Below are 15,089 nucleotides of genomic sequence, written 5' to 3'. Positions count from 1 at the left end.
AGTGCAGCACTCCCTCAGTACTGACCCTCTGACAGTGCGGCACTCCCTCATTACTGACCCTCTGACAGTGCAGCACTCCCTCAGGACTGACCCTCTGACAGTGCTGCACTCCCTCAGGACTGACCCTCTGACAGTGCCGCACTCCCTCAGTACTGACCCTCTGACAGTGTGGCACTCCCTCATTACTGACCCTCTGTCAGTGCAGCACTCCCTCATTACTTACCCTCTGACAGTGCGGCACTCCCTCAGTACTGACCCTCTGACAGTGCTGCACTCCCTCAGTACCGACCCTCTGACAGTGCGGCAGTCCCTCAGTACTGGCCCTGTGACAGTGCAGCACTCCCTTAGTACTGACCCTCTGACAGTGCGGCACTCCCTCAGTACTGACCCTCTGACAGTGCAGCACTCCCTCATTACTGACCCTCTGACAGTGCAGCACTCTCTCAGGACTGACCCTCTGACAGTGCTGCACTCCCTCATTACTTACCCTCTGACAGTGCGGCACTCCCTCAGTACTGACCCTCTGACAGTGCTGCACTCCCTCAGTACCGACCCTCTGACAGTGCGGCAGTCCCTCAGTACTGACCCTCTGACAGTGCAGCACTCCCTCAGTACTGACCCTCTGACAGTGCAGCACTCCCTCATTACTGACCCTCTGACAGTGCAGCACTCTCTCAGGACTGACCCTCTGACAGTGCTGCACTCCCTCATTACTTACCCTCTGACAGTGCGGCACTCCCTCAGTACTGACCCTCTGACAGTGCTGCACTCCCTCAGTACCGACCCTCTGACAGTGCGGCAGTCCCTCAGTACTGGCCCTGTGACAGTGCAGCACTCCCTCAGTACTGACCCTCTGACAGTGCGGCACTCCCTCAGTACTGACCCTCTGACAGTGCGGCACTCCCTCAGTACTGACCCTCTGACAGTGCAGCACTCCCTCATTACTGACCCTCTGACAGTGCAGCACTCCCTCAGGACTGACCCTCTGACAGTGCTGCACTGCCTCATTACTTACCCTCTGACAGTGCGGCACTCCCTCAGTACTGACCCTTTGACAGTGCTGCAATCCCTCAGTACCGACCCTCTGACAGTGCGGCAGTCCCTCAGTACTGGCCCTGTGACAGTGCAGCACTCCCTCAGTACTGACCCTCTGACAGTGCGGCACTCCCTCAGTACTGACCCTCTGACAGTGCCGCACTCCCTCATTACTGACCCTCTGACAGTGCAGCACTCTCTCAGGACTGACCCTCTGACAGTGCTGCACTCCCTCATTACTTACCCTCTGACAGTGCGGCACTCCCTCAGTACTGACCCTCTGACAGTGCTGCACTCCCTCAGTACCGACCATCTGACAGTGCGGCAGTCCCTCAGTACTGGCCCTGTGACAGTGCAGCACTCCCTCAGTACTGACCCTCTGGCAGTGCGGCACTCCCTCAGTACTGACCCTCTGACAGTGCGGCACTCCCTCAGTACTGACCCTCTGACAGTGCAGCACTCCCTCAGGACTGACCCTCTGACAGTGCTGCACTCCCTCATTACTTACCCTCTGACAGTGCGGCACTCCCTCAGTACTGACCCTCTGACAGTGCTGCACTCCCTCAGTACCGACCCTCTGACAGTGCGGCAGTCCCTCAGTACTGGCCCTGTGACAGTGCAGCACTCCCTCAGTTCTGACCCTCTGATAGTGCGGTACTCCCTCAGTACTGACCCTCTGACAGTGCAGCACTCCCTCATTACTGACCCTCTGACAGTGCAGCACTCCCTCAGGACTGACCCTCTGACAGTGCTGCACTCCCTCAGGACTGACCCTCTGACAGTGCTGCACTCCCTCAGTACTGACCCTCTGACAGTGCTGCACTCCCTCAGTACTGACCCTCTGACAGTGCAGCACTCCCACAGTACTGACCCTCTGACAGTGCGGCACTCCCTCAGTACTGACCCTCTGACAGTGCGGCACTCCCTCAGTACTGACCCTCTGACAGTGCGGCACTCCCTCAGTACTGACCCTCTGACAGTGCGGCACTCCCTCAGTACTGACCCTCTGACAGTGCCGCACTCCCTCAGTACTGACCCTCTGACAGTGTGGCACTCCCTCATTACTGACCCTCTGTCAGTGCAGCACTCCCTCATTACTTACCCTCTGACAGTGCGGCACTCCCTCAGTACTGACCCTCTGACAGTGCTGCACTCCCTCAGTACCGACCCTCTGACAGTGCGGCAGTCCCTCAGTACTGGCCCTGTGACAGTGCAGCACTCCCTCAGTACTGACCCTCTGACAGTGCGGCACTCCCTCATTACTGACCCTCTGACAGTGCAGCACTCCCTCAGGACTGACCCTCTGACAGTGCTGCACTCCCTCAGGACTGACCCTCTGACAGTGCCGCACTCCCTCAGTACTGACCCTCTGACAGTGTGGCACTCCCTCATTACTGACCCTCTGTCAGTGCAGCACTCCCTCATTACTTACCCTCTGACAGTGCTGCACTCCCTCAGTACTGACCCTCTGACAGTGCTGCACTCCCTCAGTACCGACCCTCTGACAGTGCGGCAGTCCCTCAGTACTGGCCCTGTGACAGTGCAGCACTCCCTCAGTACTGACCCTCTGACAGTGCGGCACTCCCTCAGTACTGACCCTCTGACAGTGCAGCACTCCCTCATTACTGACCCTCTGACAGTGCAGCACTCTCTCAGGACTGACCCTCTGACAGTGCTGCACTCCCTCATTACTTACCCTCTGACAGTGCGGCACTCCCTCAGTACTGACCCTCTGACAGTGCTGCACTCCCTCAGTACCGACCCTCTGACAGTGCGGCAGTCCCTCAGTACTGGCCCTGTGACAGTGCAGCACTCCCTCAGTACTGACCCTCTGACAGTGCGGCACTCCCTCAGTACTGACCCTCTGACAGTGCGGCACTCCCTCAGTACTGACCCTCTGACAGTGCAGCACTCCCTCATTACTGACCCTCTGACAGTGCAGCACTCCCTCAGGACTGACCCTCTGACAGTGCTGCACTCCCTCATTACTTACCCTCTGACAGTGCGGCACTCCCTCAGTACTGACCCTTTGACAGTGCTGCACTCCCTCAGTACCGACCCTCTGACAGTGCGGCAGTCCCTCAGTACTGGCCCTGTGACAGTGCAGCACTCCCTCACTACTGACCCTCTGACAGTGCGGTACTCCCTCAGTACTGACCCTCTGACAGTGCAGCACTCCCTCATTACTGACCCTCTGACAGTGCAGCACTCCCTCAGGACTGACCCTCTGACAGTGCTGCACTCCCTCAGGACTGACCCTCTGACAGTGCTGCACTCCCTCAGTACTGACCCTCTGACAGTGCTGCACTCCCTCAGTACTGACCCTCTGACAGTGCTGCACTCCCTCAGTACTGACCCTCTGACAGTGCAGCACTCCCTCAGTACTGACCCTCTGACTGTGCGGCACTCCCTCAGTACTGACCCTCTGACAGTGCGGCACTCCCTCAGTACTGACCCTCTGACAGTGCGGCACTCCCTCAGTACTGACCCTCTGACAGTGCCGCACTCCCTCAGTACTGACCCTCTGACAGTGTGGCACTCCCTCATTACTGACCCTCTGACAGTGCCGCACTCCCTCAGTACTGACCCTCTGACAGTGCGGCACTCCCTCAGTACTGACCCTCTGACTGTGCTGCACTCCCTCAGTACCGACCCTCTGACAGTGCTGCAGTCCCTCAGTACTGGCCCTGTGACAGTGCAGCACTCCCTCAGTACTGACCCTCTGACAGTACGGCACTCCATCAGTACTGACCCTCTGACAGTGCAGCACTCCCTCATTACTGACCCTCTGACAGTGCAGCACTCTCTCAGGACTGGCCCTCTGACAGTGCTGCACTCCCTCATTACTTACCCTCTGACAGTGCGGCACTCCCTCAGTACTGACCCTCTGACAGTGCTGCACTCCCTCAGTACCGACCCTCTGACATTGCGGCAGTCCCTCAGTACTGGCCCTGTGACAGTGCAGCACTCCCTCAGTACTGACCCTCTGACAGTGCAGCACTCCCTCATTACTGACCCTCTGACAGTGTGGCACTCCCTCATTACTGACCCTCTGACAGTGCCGCACTCCCTCAGTACTGACCCTCTGACAGTGCGGCACTCCCTCAGTACTGACCCTCTGACTGTGCTGCACTCCCTCAGTACTGACCCTCCAACAGTGCTGCACTCCCTCAGTACCGACCCTCTGACAGTGCGGCAGTCCCTCAGTACTGGCCCTGTGACAGTGCAGCACTCCCTCAGTACTGACCCTCTGACAGTGCGGCACTCCATCAGTACTGACCCTCTGACAGTGCAGCACTCCCTCATTACTGACCCTCTGACAGTGCAGCACTCTCTCAGGACTGGCCCTCTGACAGTGCTGCACTCCCTCATTACTTACCCTCTGACAGTGCGGCACTCCCTCAGTACTGAACCTCTGACAGTGCTGCACTCCCTCAGTACCGACCCTCTGACATTGCGGCAGTCCCTCAGTACTGGCCCTGTGACAGTGCAGCACTCCCTCAGTACTGACCCTCTTCAGTGCGGCACTCCCTCAGTACTGACCCTCTGACAGTGCAGCACTCCCTCATTACTGACCCTCTGACAGTGCAGCACTCCCTCAGGACTGACCCTCTGACAGTGCTGCACTCCCTCAGGACTGACCCTCTGACAGTGCTGCACTCCCTCATTTCTGACCCTCTGACAGTGCTGCACTCCCTCAGTACTGACACTCTGACAGTGCGGCACTCCCTCAGTACTGACCCTCTGACAGTGCGGCACTCCCTCAGTCCTGACCCTCTGACAGTGCCGCACTCCCTCAGTACTGACCCTCTGACAGTGTGGCACTCCCTCATTACTGACCCTCTGTCAGTGCAGCACTCCCTCATTACTGACCCTCTGACAGTGCAGCTCTTCCTCAGTACTGACCCTCTGACAGTGCCGTACTCCCTCAGTACTGACCCTCTGACAGTGCGGCACTCCCTCAGTACTGACCCTCTGACAGTGCAGCACTCCCTCAGTACTGACCCTCTGACAGTGCAGCACTCCCGCAGTACTGACCCTGTGACAGTGTAGCACTCCCTCAGTACTGACCCTCTGACAGTGCAGCACTCCCTCAGTACTGACCCTCTGACAGTGCAGCACTCCCTCAGTACTGACCCTCTGACAGTGCTGCAGTCCCTCAATACTGTCCCTGTGACAATGCGGCACTCCCTCAGTACTGACCCTCTGACAGTACAGCACTCCCTCAGTACTGACCCTCTGACAGTGCTGCAGTCCCTCAATACTGTCCCTGTGACAATGCGGCACTCCCTCAGTACTGACCCTTTGACAGTACAGCACTCCCTCAGTACTGACCCTCTGACAGTGCTGCAGTCCCTCAATACTGTCCCTGTGACAGTGCCGCACTCCCTCAGTACTGCATTGTACGTGTCAGCCTAGATTTTGTGCTCAAGGGCAGGTTTCTCCGGTTGGCGAGAGGGGGCGGTGCCTGCTCGCTGATGCTGTAATTGTTGCAGGGACACGGGCTTGTGTCCCGAAGTCACCCCGCGTCACTTAGACTTTCAGATCGGTGGCCGCGCGGCCAAACTGTCAACGGCCGATTAAAGGGCCATTAAAAAGCTCAGGGACCCGACGGCCGGACCTGCCTGACCCACGTTAAGAGAGGCCGGGATCCTGGGCGGGTTGTCGGGAAAAGCAGGGAACCTCATCCACGGGTGGGAGGAGGGTTCATGAGAGGGAATTGAAATGTTTACCAAATGTTTAAATAAAAGTGAAGGGCGTGTCCCCAGCTGACGTGACAGTGTCGCACCAGGGGACATGTCAGCGATTTGTTTCTCATTAGCTGCCTGTCAACATTTGAATCGGAGCCGATCTCCGCGGCTGTGTTTAGCCTCAGGGAGATCAGTGCGGGGCAAAGGTGACAGAGCCCATTCCCGGCTGAGGGAATTCCGCACCCCCCTCCCTCCCTCTCCTCCCCCCCACGCCCCCCCCCACCACCACCCCCGATGGGGGGGGATAATGTCCCCCCCCCCCCACCAAGTCTCTGAAGCAGGTTTTTATCCTATGACCTTCTGACTTTGTGGTGAGATGCCACCTGCTGGTGTGTGTATGGTACAACAGGTCTGTGGGCTCCTGAGCCAGTCACTGACATCAACGGCATCTATTCTGTTCTTTATTTTATGGCAATGGGGCTAGATTCCGGTCACCGTGTTGCACCTTTGGCGCCTTGTGGTCGTTCAGGTCTGAATGCATTCCTGCTCACAGGCAGTGTGCAATCATGCGGACCTAAGTGAGATTTACTGGCAGAATCCCTGGGATTGAGCCTTAACTCTGTTGCCAGGACTTTGGTTCAACAATGCTCATACTTCAAAAACAACTTCCCTGGCTGATGAGCCCTGAGTCAGGAAAGGTGCGATATAAATTCAGTCTATAACTGCAGCCTGCACGTCCACATACAGCATCTATTCTGCAAACCCTCTAAAGGAAATTAATGGATATGGTTTGAGGTTAAAGGGGAGGTGGTGGCATAGTGGTATTGTCACTCAACTGGTATTTCAGAGACCCAGGGTAATGCTCTGGGGATCTGGGTTTGAATCGCATCACAGCAGATGATGACCATGAAACTATTGTTGATTGTTGTAAAAACCCATCTGGGTCACTAATGTCCTTTAGGGAAGGAAATTTGCCGTCCTTACCTGGTCTGGCCTACTGGATTCGAAATTGGCTGTGTGGGAGAAGACAGAGAGTGGTAGTGGATGATTGCTTCTCAGACTGGAGGTCTGTGACTAGTGGTGTACCTCAGGGATCTGTGCTGGGACCATTGTTGTTTGTTGTCTATATCAATGATTTGGATGATAATGTGGTGAATTGGATCAGCAAGTTTGCTGATGACACTAAGATTGGGGGCGTTGTGGACAGCGAGAAAGGCTTTCAAAGCTTGCAGAGAGATCTGGACCAATTGGAAAAATGGGCCAGAAAACGGCAGATAAATTTAATGCGGAAAAGTGTGAGGTGTTACATTTTGGAAGGTCAAACCAAGGTAGGACATACACAGTAAATGGTAGGGCACTGAGGAGTGCGGAGGAACAAAGGGATCTGGGAGTTCAGATACATAATTCCCTGAAAGTGATGTCACAGGTAGACAGGGTTGTAAAGAAAGCTTTTGGCATACTGGCCTTCATAAATCAAAGTATTGAGTATAGGAGTTGGGATGTTATGGTGAGGTTGTATAAGACATTGGTGAGGCCAACTTTGGAGTATTGTGTGCAGTTCTGGTCGCCTAACTACAGGAAGGATATCAGTAAGATTGAGAGAGAGCAGAGAAGATTTACTTGGATGTTGCCGGGTCTTAAGGAGTTGAGTTACAGGGAAAGATTAAACAGGTTAGGACTTTATTCCTTGGAGAGTAGAAGAATGAGGGGAGATACGATAGAAGTTTACAAAATTAAGAGGGGTATAGACAGAGTAAATGGGATTAGGCTCTTTCCACTTAGATTAGGAGAAATAAACACGGGAGGACATGGCTTTAGGGTGAAAGGGGAAATGTTTAGGGGGAACCTTAGGGGGAACTTCTTCACTCAGAGAGTGGTGAGTGTGGGGAACGAGCTACCATCTGACGTGGTAAATGTGGGCTCACTCTTAAGTTTTAAGAATAAATTGGATAGATACATGGATGGGAGAGGTCTGGAGGGTTATGGACTAGGTGCAGGTCAATGGGACTAGCGGAATAATATTTCGGCACAGACTAGAAGGGCCGAATGGCCTGTTTTCTGTGCTGTAGTGTTCTATGGTTCTGTGGTTCTACATGTGACTCCAGACTAGGCCCACAGCAATGTGGTTGGCTCTTAAATGGCCTTCGAACAAGGGCAGTTAGGGATGGGCGATAAATGCTGGCCTAGTGCTAGCCAGTGGCACCCACATCCCATGAACAAATTAAAAAATAACTCTCTCCCTTTATCAGATCCCTGAGAAACATTTATAACGTGTGATTGATTGACAGGAGTTTTGACAAAGCCAGAGTTAATAAGCTCTCAATAAACTGTCATCTCCAAAATCCTTACGTCAATATTGAAGTCCTGGCCAGGAGCCATGAAGTGGTTCCATTGTTAGAATGTAGAATTCTATCAGCATGTAAAGACTTTATTTTGCAGACTGTGTCTGTTGGTTGTGCGCTGGACAAGTTCCTCTTATCGCCTGTAAACCCGAGATGGACGCTGGAGGGCTGGGCTTCACTTCTAGCACTCCATTCATACCTGAGGCCTGCCAGAGATTAATTCCAAGTGGTGCCTCTAAATGTTAAAACAGGCAGTAGGGAGGCTGCTTAAATATGCAAATAAGGGGCTCATTGCAACTTGCAACAACTGTGCATCCAAACTCCGCCCATTTCTATCAGGCGTCGAATGGACTATTCTTAAAAGGACCACGCCAAAAAAGAGCCGATGGGTGCTCCTCCTGGGCATCCTCTAACAATACTGCAGTCTCTTGGTGGTTCCTCAGCCCCCATCACTCTCCCACTCCCACTCTGCACTCAGACAACCACTCCCCACTCCAAGACATAATTTGCCCTCCCATAACCGATGATCTGTGATCTGCAGCATGCTTGGAGCCCACAGTTCACTGGACGCCTAGCAAGAAGGCTTCAGCCTCACACCAGTACCAAGTGGTGGTGTGGTGCTCCATTGATTTCATGCACTATCTGTAAATTGTCCCCTCCTCATGTGTCCATGATCTGATCAAAAAAGCTAATGGAACCTGCACTTGTTAGACCACATCTGGAGCACTGAGTATAGTTCTGGGCATTGCACCTTAGAATGGATAGATGGACCTTGGAAGGCATCTTTTTAACAACCTTATACACTCAAAGGTAATTAGGGATGGGCAATACATGGTGAGCTTGCCAGTGATGCTCACATCTCATGAAAGAATAAAGGAAACTTGTCCAACCACCTTAAAGATTTGTGTACATATACCTGCAGGTCTCTTTGTTTGAAATAGTACAATTTAATCTGTACAGCTACCACCATTGTTATACTTAATCTATGCTGCTTACCACATTATAATATTTAATCTATACTGTTTACCACATTGTAATATGTAATCTATACTGTTTACCACATTGTAATATTTAATCTATACAGCTACCAGCATTGTAATATTTAATCTATATTGTTTTCCACGTTGTAATATTTAATCTATACTGTTTACCACAGTGTACCATTTAATCTATACTGCTTACCACATTGTAATATTTAATCTATACTGTTTACCACATTGTAATATTTAATATATACTGCTTACCACATTGTAATATGTAATCTATACTTCTTACCACGTTGTAATATGTAATCTATACTGCTTGCCACATTGTAATACTTGATCTATATTGCTTACCACATTGTAATATGTAATTTATACTGTTTACCACATTGTAATATCTAATCTATACTGTTTACCATATTGTACCATTTAATCTATACTGATTACCACATTGTACCATTTTATCTATACTGCTTACCACGTTGTAATATTTAATCTATACTGCTCACCACATTGTAATATTTAATCTATACTGCTTGCCACATTGTAATATGTAATCTATACTGTTTACCACATTGTAATATTTAATCTAATCTGCTTACGACGTTGTAATATTTAATCTATACTGTTTACCACATTGTAATATTAAATCTAAACTGCTTACCACGTTGTAATATTTAATCTTTACTGCTTACCACATTGTAATATTTAATCTATAGTGCTTGCCACGTTGTAATATTTAATCTATACTGTTTACCACATTGTAATATGTAATCTATACTGCTTACCACATTGTAATATTTAATCTATAGTGCTTACCACTTTGTAATATTTAATCTATACGGCTTACCACATTATAATATTTAATCTATAATGCTTACCATATTGTAATAGTTAATCTATACTGTTTACCACATTGTAATATTTAATCTAAACTGCTTACCACGTTGTAATATTTAATCTAAACTGCTTACCATGTTGTAATATTTCATCTAAACTGTTTACCACATTGTAATATGTAATCTATACTGCTTACCACATTGCACCATTTAATCTATACTGCTTACCACATTGTAATATTTAATCTATACTTCTTACCACATTGTAATATTTAATCTATATTTCTTACCACATTGTACCATTTAATCTATACTGTTTACCACATTGTACCATTTAAACAATACTGTTTACCACATTGTAATAGTTAATCTATACTGTTTACCACATTGTAATATTTAATCTATACAGTTTAACACATTGTGATATGTAATCTATACTGCTTACCAGATTGTAATTTTTGATCTATACTGTTTACCACATTGTAATATTTAATCTATACTGTTTACCACATTGTAATATTTAATCTAAACTGCTTACCACGTTGTAATATTTAATCTTTACTGCTTACCACATTGTAAGATTTAATCTAAACTGTTTACCACGTTGTAATATTTAATCTATACTGTTTACCACATTGTACCATTTAATCTATACAGCTACCACCATTGTAATACTTAATCTATACTGTTTACCACATTGTAATATTTAATCTAAACTGCTTACCACATTGTACCATTTCATCTATACTGTTTACCACATTGTAATATGTAATCTATACTGCTTACCACATTGTACCATTTAATCTATACTGTTTACCACATTGTAATATTTAATCTATACTGCTTACCACATTGTAATATTTAATGCATACTGCTTACCACATTGTAATGTTTGATCTATACTGCTTACCACATTGTAATATGTAATCTATACTGTTTACCACATTGTAATATCTAATCTATACTGTTTACCATATTGAACCATTTAATCTATACTGCTTACCACATTGTACCATTTAATTTATACTGCTTACCACATTGTAATATTTAATCTACACTGTTTACCACATTGTAATATTTAATATATACTGCTTATCACATTGTAATATTTAATCTATACTTCTTACCACATTGTAATATGTAATCTATACTGCTTACCAGATTGTACCATTTAATCTATACTGTTTACCACATTGTAATATTTAATCTATACTGCTTACCACATTATAATATTTAATGCATACTGCTTACCACATTGTAATATTTGATCTATACTGCTTACCACGTTGTAATATGTAATCTATACTGTTTACCATATTGAACCATTTAATCTATACTGTTTACCACATTGTAATATTTAATCTATACTGTTTACCACATTGTAATATTTAATATATACTGCTTATCACATTGTAATATTTAATCTATACTTCTTACCACATTGTAATATGTAATCTATACTGCTTACCAGATTGTAATTTTTAATCTATACTGTTTACCACATCGTAATATTTAATCTATACTGCTTACCACATTGTAATATTTAATCTATACTGCTTACCACATTGTAACATGTAATCTATACTGCTTACCACATTGTAATATTTAATCGATACTGTTTACCACTTTGTAATATGTAATCTATACTGCTTACCACATTATAACATGTAATCTATACTGCTTACTACATTGTAATATTTAATCGATACTGTTTACCACATTGTAATATTTAATCTATACTTCTCATCACATTGTAATATTTAATCTATACTGTTTACCACATTGTAATATGTAATCTATACTACTTATCACATTGTAATAATTAATCTATACTGTTTACCACAGTGTAATATGTAATATATACGGCTTACCACGTTGTAATTTTTAATCGATACTGTTTACCACTTTGTAATATGCCATCTATACTGCTTATCACAGTGTAATATTTAATCTATACTGCTTACCACATTTTAACATGTAATCTTTACTGCTTACCACATTGTAATATGTAATATATACTGTTTACCACAGTCTAATATGTAATCTATATTGTTTACCACAGTGTAATATGTAATCTATACTGCTTACCACATTGTAATATTTAATCTATACTGCTTACCACATTGTAACATGTAATCTATACTGCTTACCACATTGTAATATGTACTATATACTGTTTACCACATTGTAATATGTAATCTATACTGTTTACCACATTGTAATATGTAATCTATACTGTTTACCACATTGTAATATTTAATCTATACTGCTTACCACAGTGTAATATGTAATCTATATTGTTTACCACAGTGTAACATGTAATCTATACTGCTTATCACATTGTAATATTTAATCTATACTGCTTACCACATTGTAACATGTAATCTATACTGCTTACCACATTGTAATATGTACTATATACTGTTTACCACATTGTAATATGTAATCTATACTGTTTACCACAGTGTAATATGTAATCTATACTGTTTACCACAGTGTAAACGTAATCTATACTGTTTACCACAGTGTAAACGTAATCTATACTACTACCTTTCCTCATTCTTCCTCCCAAAATGGATCATTAGAATCATTTGAATGTGAATAAATCAGCATGAACTATTGAGGCAGCAGGAAATGTGATCTCTTATATTTCTCTTCTTTAAGGATGAAAATTATAACTTTATCTCATTGAATCATCAGTCATGCGCATCAGAAATAATGGCCGGAATTTTCCGGACCCACTGTGGGTGAGCCAGCACCCCCGCCTGAAGCTCATTGACCTGTAGCCAGCGGGTGTGAAAATCCCGCCCAATGTGTTTAACATCCTGCAATTGGGAAATCTTCCCAGTTTCTAATGTGACTTACACGGGTGGCATAAACAGGAAGAGGACGACAGAGGTAATCCCAGTGAGGAACAGAACAAACTACAATAAAACACCAGGTAAAAGCGAGGCTTTGCTCCCTTCTGCACCCGGGCATCTGGTCAAACTTTGAATTGAGCAGTAGCAGTAGACTCACGTGTGAGACTCAGAAACCTGGGCCATTGTCCTGGGCCAAGGTCTGCTCATGAGGGAATGATAGACAGACATACGTCTAAAAACATCAAGGAGAGTTGATCATGAACTTTATTCACTTACTCCCAAAATTACACGATATTTTAAGTCCACATATCATGCATGTCTCCACATTTAAATACGCAGGACAATCTGAGCCACATATTGGTGAACCTCAGTGGGTAGAATCCACTGATTCCTCATACACTACTTTGCTGTTTAACATTGTACCAGCAGCTGGTAACATCACCATATGGAATAATCTTATGGCCATGAGCCAGATATGCATTTGCATGTTCAGCAGCAATGACTCCTGCAGTTCCCACTCCTGGTGATGGCTGATTATCTGCTCAATAACTGCTTCTGCTAAAATTCACTCCTTTCTCATGCTTGACTGAAGCCTGTAGAGAAAGTCTTCCAGATGGAGTGCACATCTTTTTTCAAGTATTCCACAGGGATGCTTTCAATCTAATTTATACTATCGATATGTCAAAAGCAGCAGCAGCAAATCATGGAAGGACAAATCAAATTTGCAAAGAAAGAAGGTGTGTGTGCAGTGGTAGGGGGGGGGGGGAATGTTTGTGGATGTGATGACAATCAAGCGGGCTGCTGTATCCTGGACAGTGTCAAGCTTTTTGAGTGTCATTGGAGCTGCACTCATCCAGGCAAGAGGAGGGTATTCAATCATACTCCTTATTTGTGCCTTGTGGACAGAGCGTATGGGGAGACAGGTGGTGAGTTACGCTCCACAGAATTCCCAGCCTCTGACCTGCTCTTGTAGCCACAGTATTTATATGGCTAGTCCAGTTCAGTTTCTGGTCAATGGTAACCCCCAGGATGTTGATAGTGGGGGGATTCGGTGCTGGTAATACCATTGAACATCAAGGGGCGATGGTTGGATTCTCTCTTGTTGGATGGAGATGCTCATTGCCTGGCACTTGTGTGGCGTGAATGTTACTGCCAATTTGCAGCCTGTTTTGGGGCAAAGTCAAATCCCTGGCCCCAATTGTTTAACCGGAGAGAACAAATTTAAGGTAATTGGCAAAAAATAAACCAGAAGGTGATGATGCAAAGTGTTTTTATACAATGCGTTGTTATGATCTGGAATGTGCTGCCTGAAGCAGCAGTGGAAGCAGATTCAACAGGGGAAAGGGAAGGTTTCCAGGACTAGTGGGAATAACTGGATAGCTCTTTCAAAAATCCAGCACAGGTATGATTCAAGTAATGAGGAAAGCTAATAGGATGTTATTATTTATTGCAAGGGGAATTGAATACAAAAGTAGGACTTCAGTTGTACAAAGCACTAGTGTGACCACATCTGGAGTACTGTGTACACTATTGGTCATTTTGTGATGTAAGCTTTTATGATTCAAAAAATGAGGCTATAGACTCACTTTGGAATTTACAGCAGGTGCATCTAGATATACAATTATAGTCAATCCCACATGACAATGACATCGCTGTTAACATCATCAAGATGAAGTGCAGCTTTCTGATGAAGGCCAGTTAATTTAACATCCGTCATAGGGAAAACATTAGAAGCTATTATTAAAAAAGCTATAGCAGGGCACTTGGATAAGCTCAAGGTAATCAGGCAGAGTCAACATGGTTTTGTGAAAGGGAAATCATGTTTAACCAATTTATTGGAGTTCTTTGAGGAAGTAACCTGTGCTGTGGATAAAGGGGAACCGGTGGATGTACTGCACTTGGATTTCCAGAAGGCATTTTATTAAGTGCCACACCGAAGGTTATTGCAGAAAATAAAAGCTCATGGTGTAGGGGGTAACATATAAGCATGGATAGAAGATTGGCTAGCTAACATTAGGCATAAATGGGTCTTTTTCAGGTTGGCAAGATGTAACAAGTGGTGTGTCACAGGGTTCAGTGCTGGGACCTCAACTGTTTACAATTTATATAAATGACTTGGATGAAAGGATGGATGGGATGGTTGCCAAATTTGCTGATGACACAAAGATAGGTAGGAAGGTAAGTTGTGAAGAGGACAAAAAGAGGCTACAAAAATATATGGATAGGTTAAGTGAGTGGGCAAAGATCTGGCAAATGGAGTATAATGTGAACAAATGTAAAATTGTCCATTTGGCAGGAAGAATAAAAGAGAAGCATGTTATGTAAATGGTGAGAGATT

Source organism: Carcharodon carcharias, chromosome 13 (genome assembly GCF_017639515.1).
Source record: "Carcharodon carcharias isolate sCarCar2 chromosome 13, sCarCar2.pri, whole genome shotgun sequence".
Taxonomy (NCBI): domain Eukaryota; kingdom Metazoa; phylum Chordata; class Chondrichthyes; order Lamniformes; family Lamnidae; genus Carcharodon; species Carcharodon carcharias.
The sequence above is the reverse complement of the archived record's forward strand: the minus strand, read 5'-3'. Positions refer to the sequence as shown.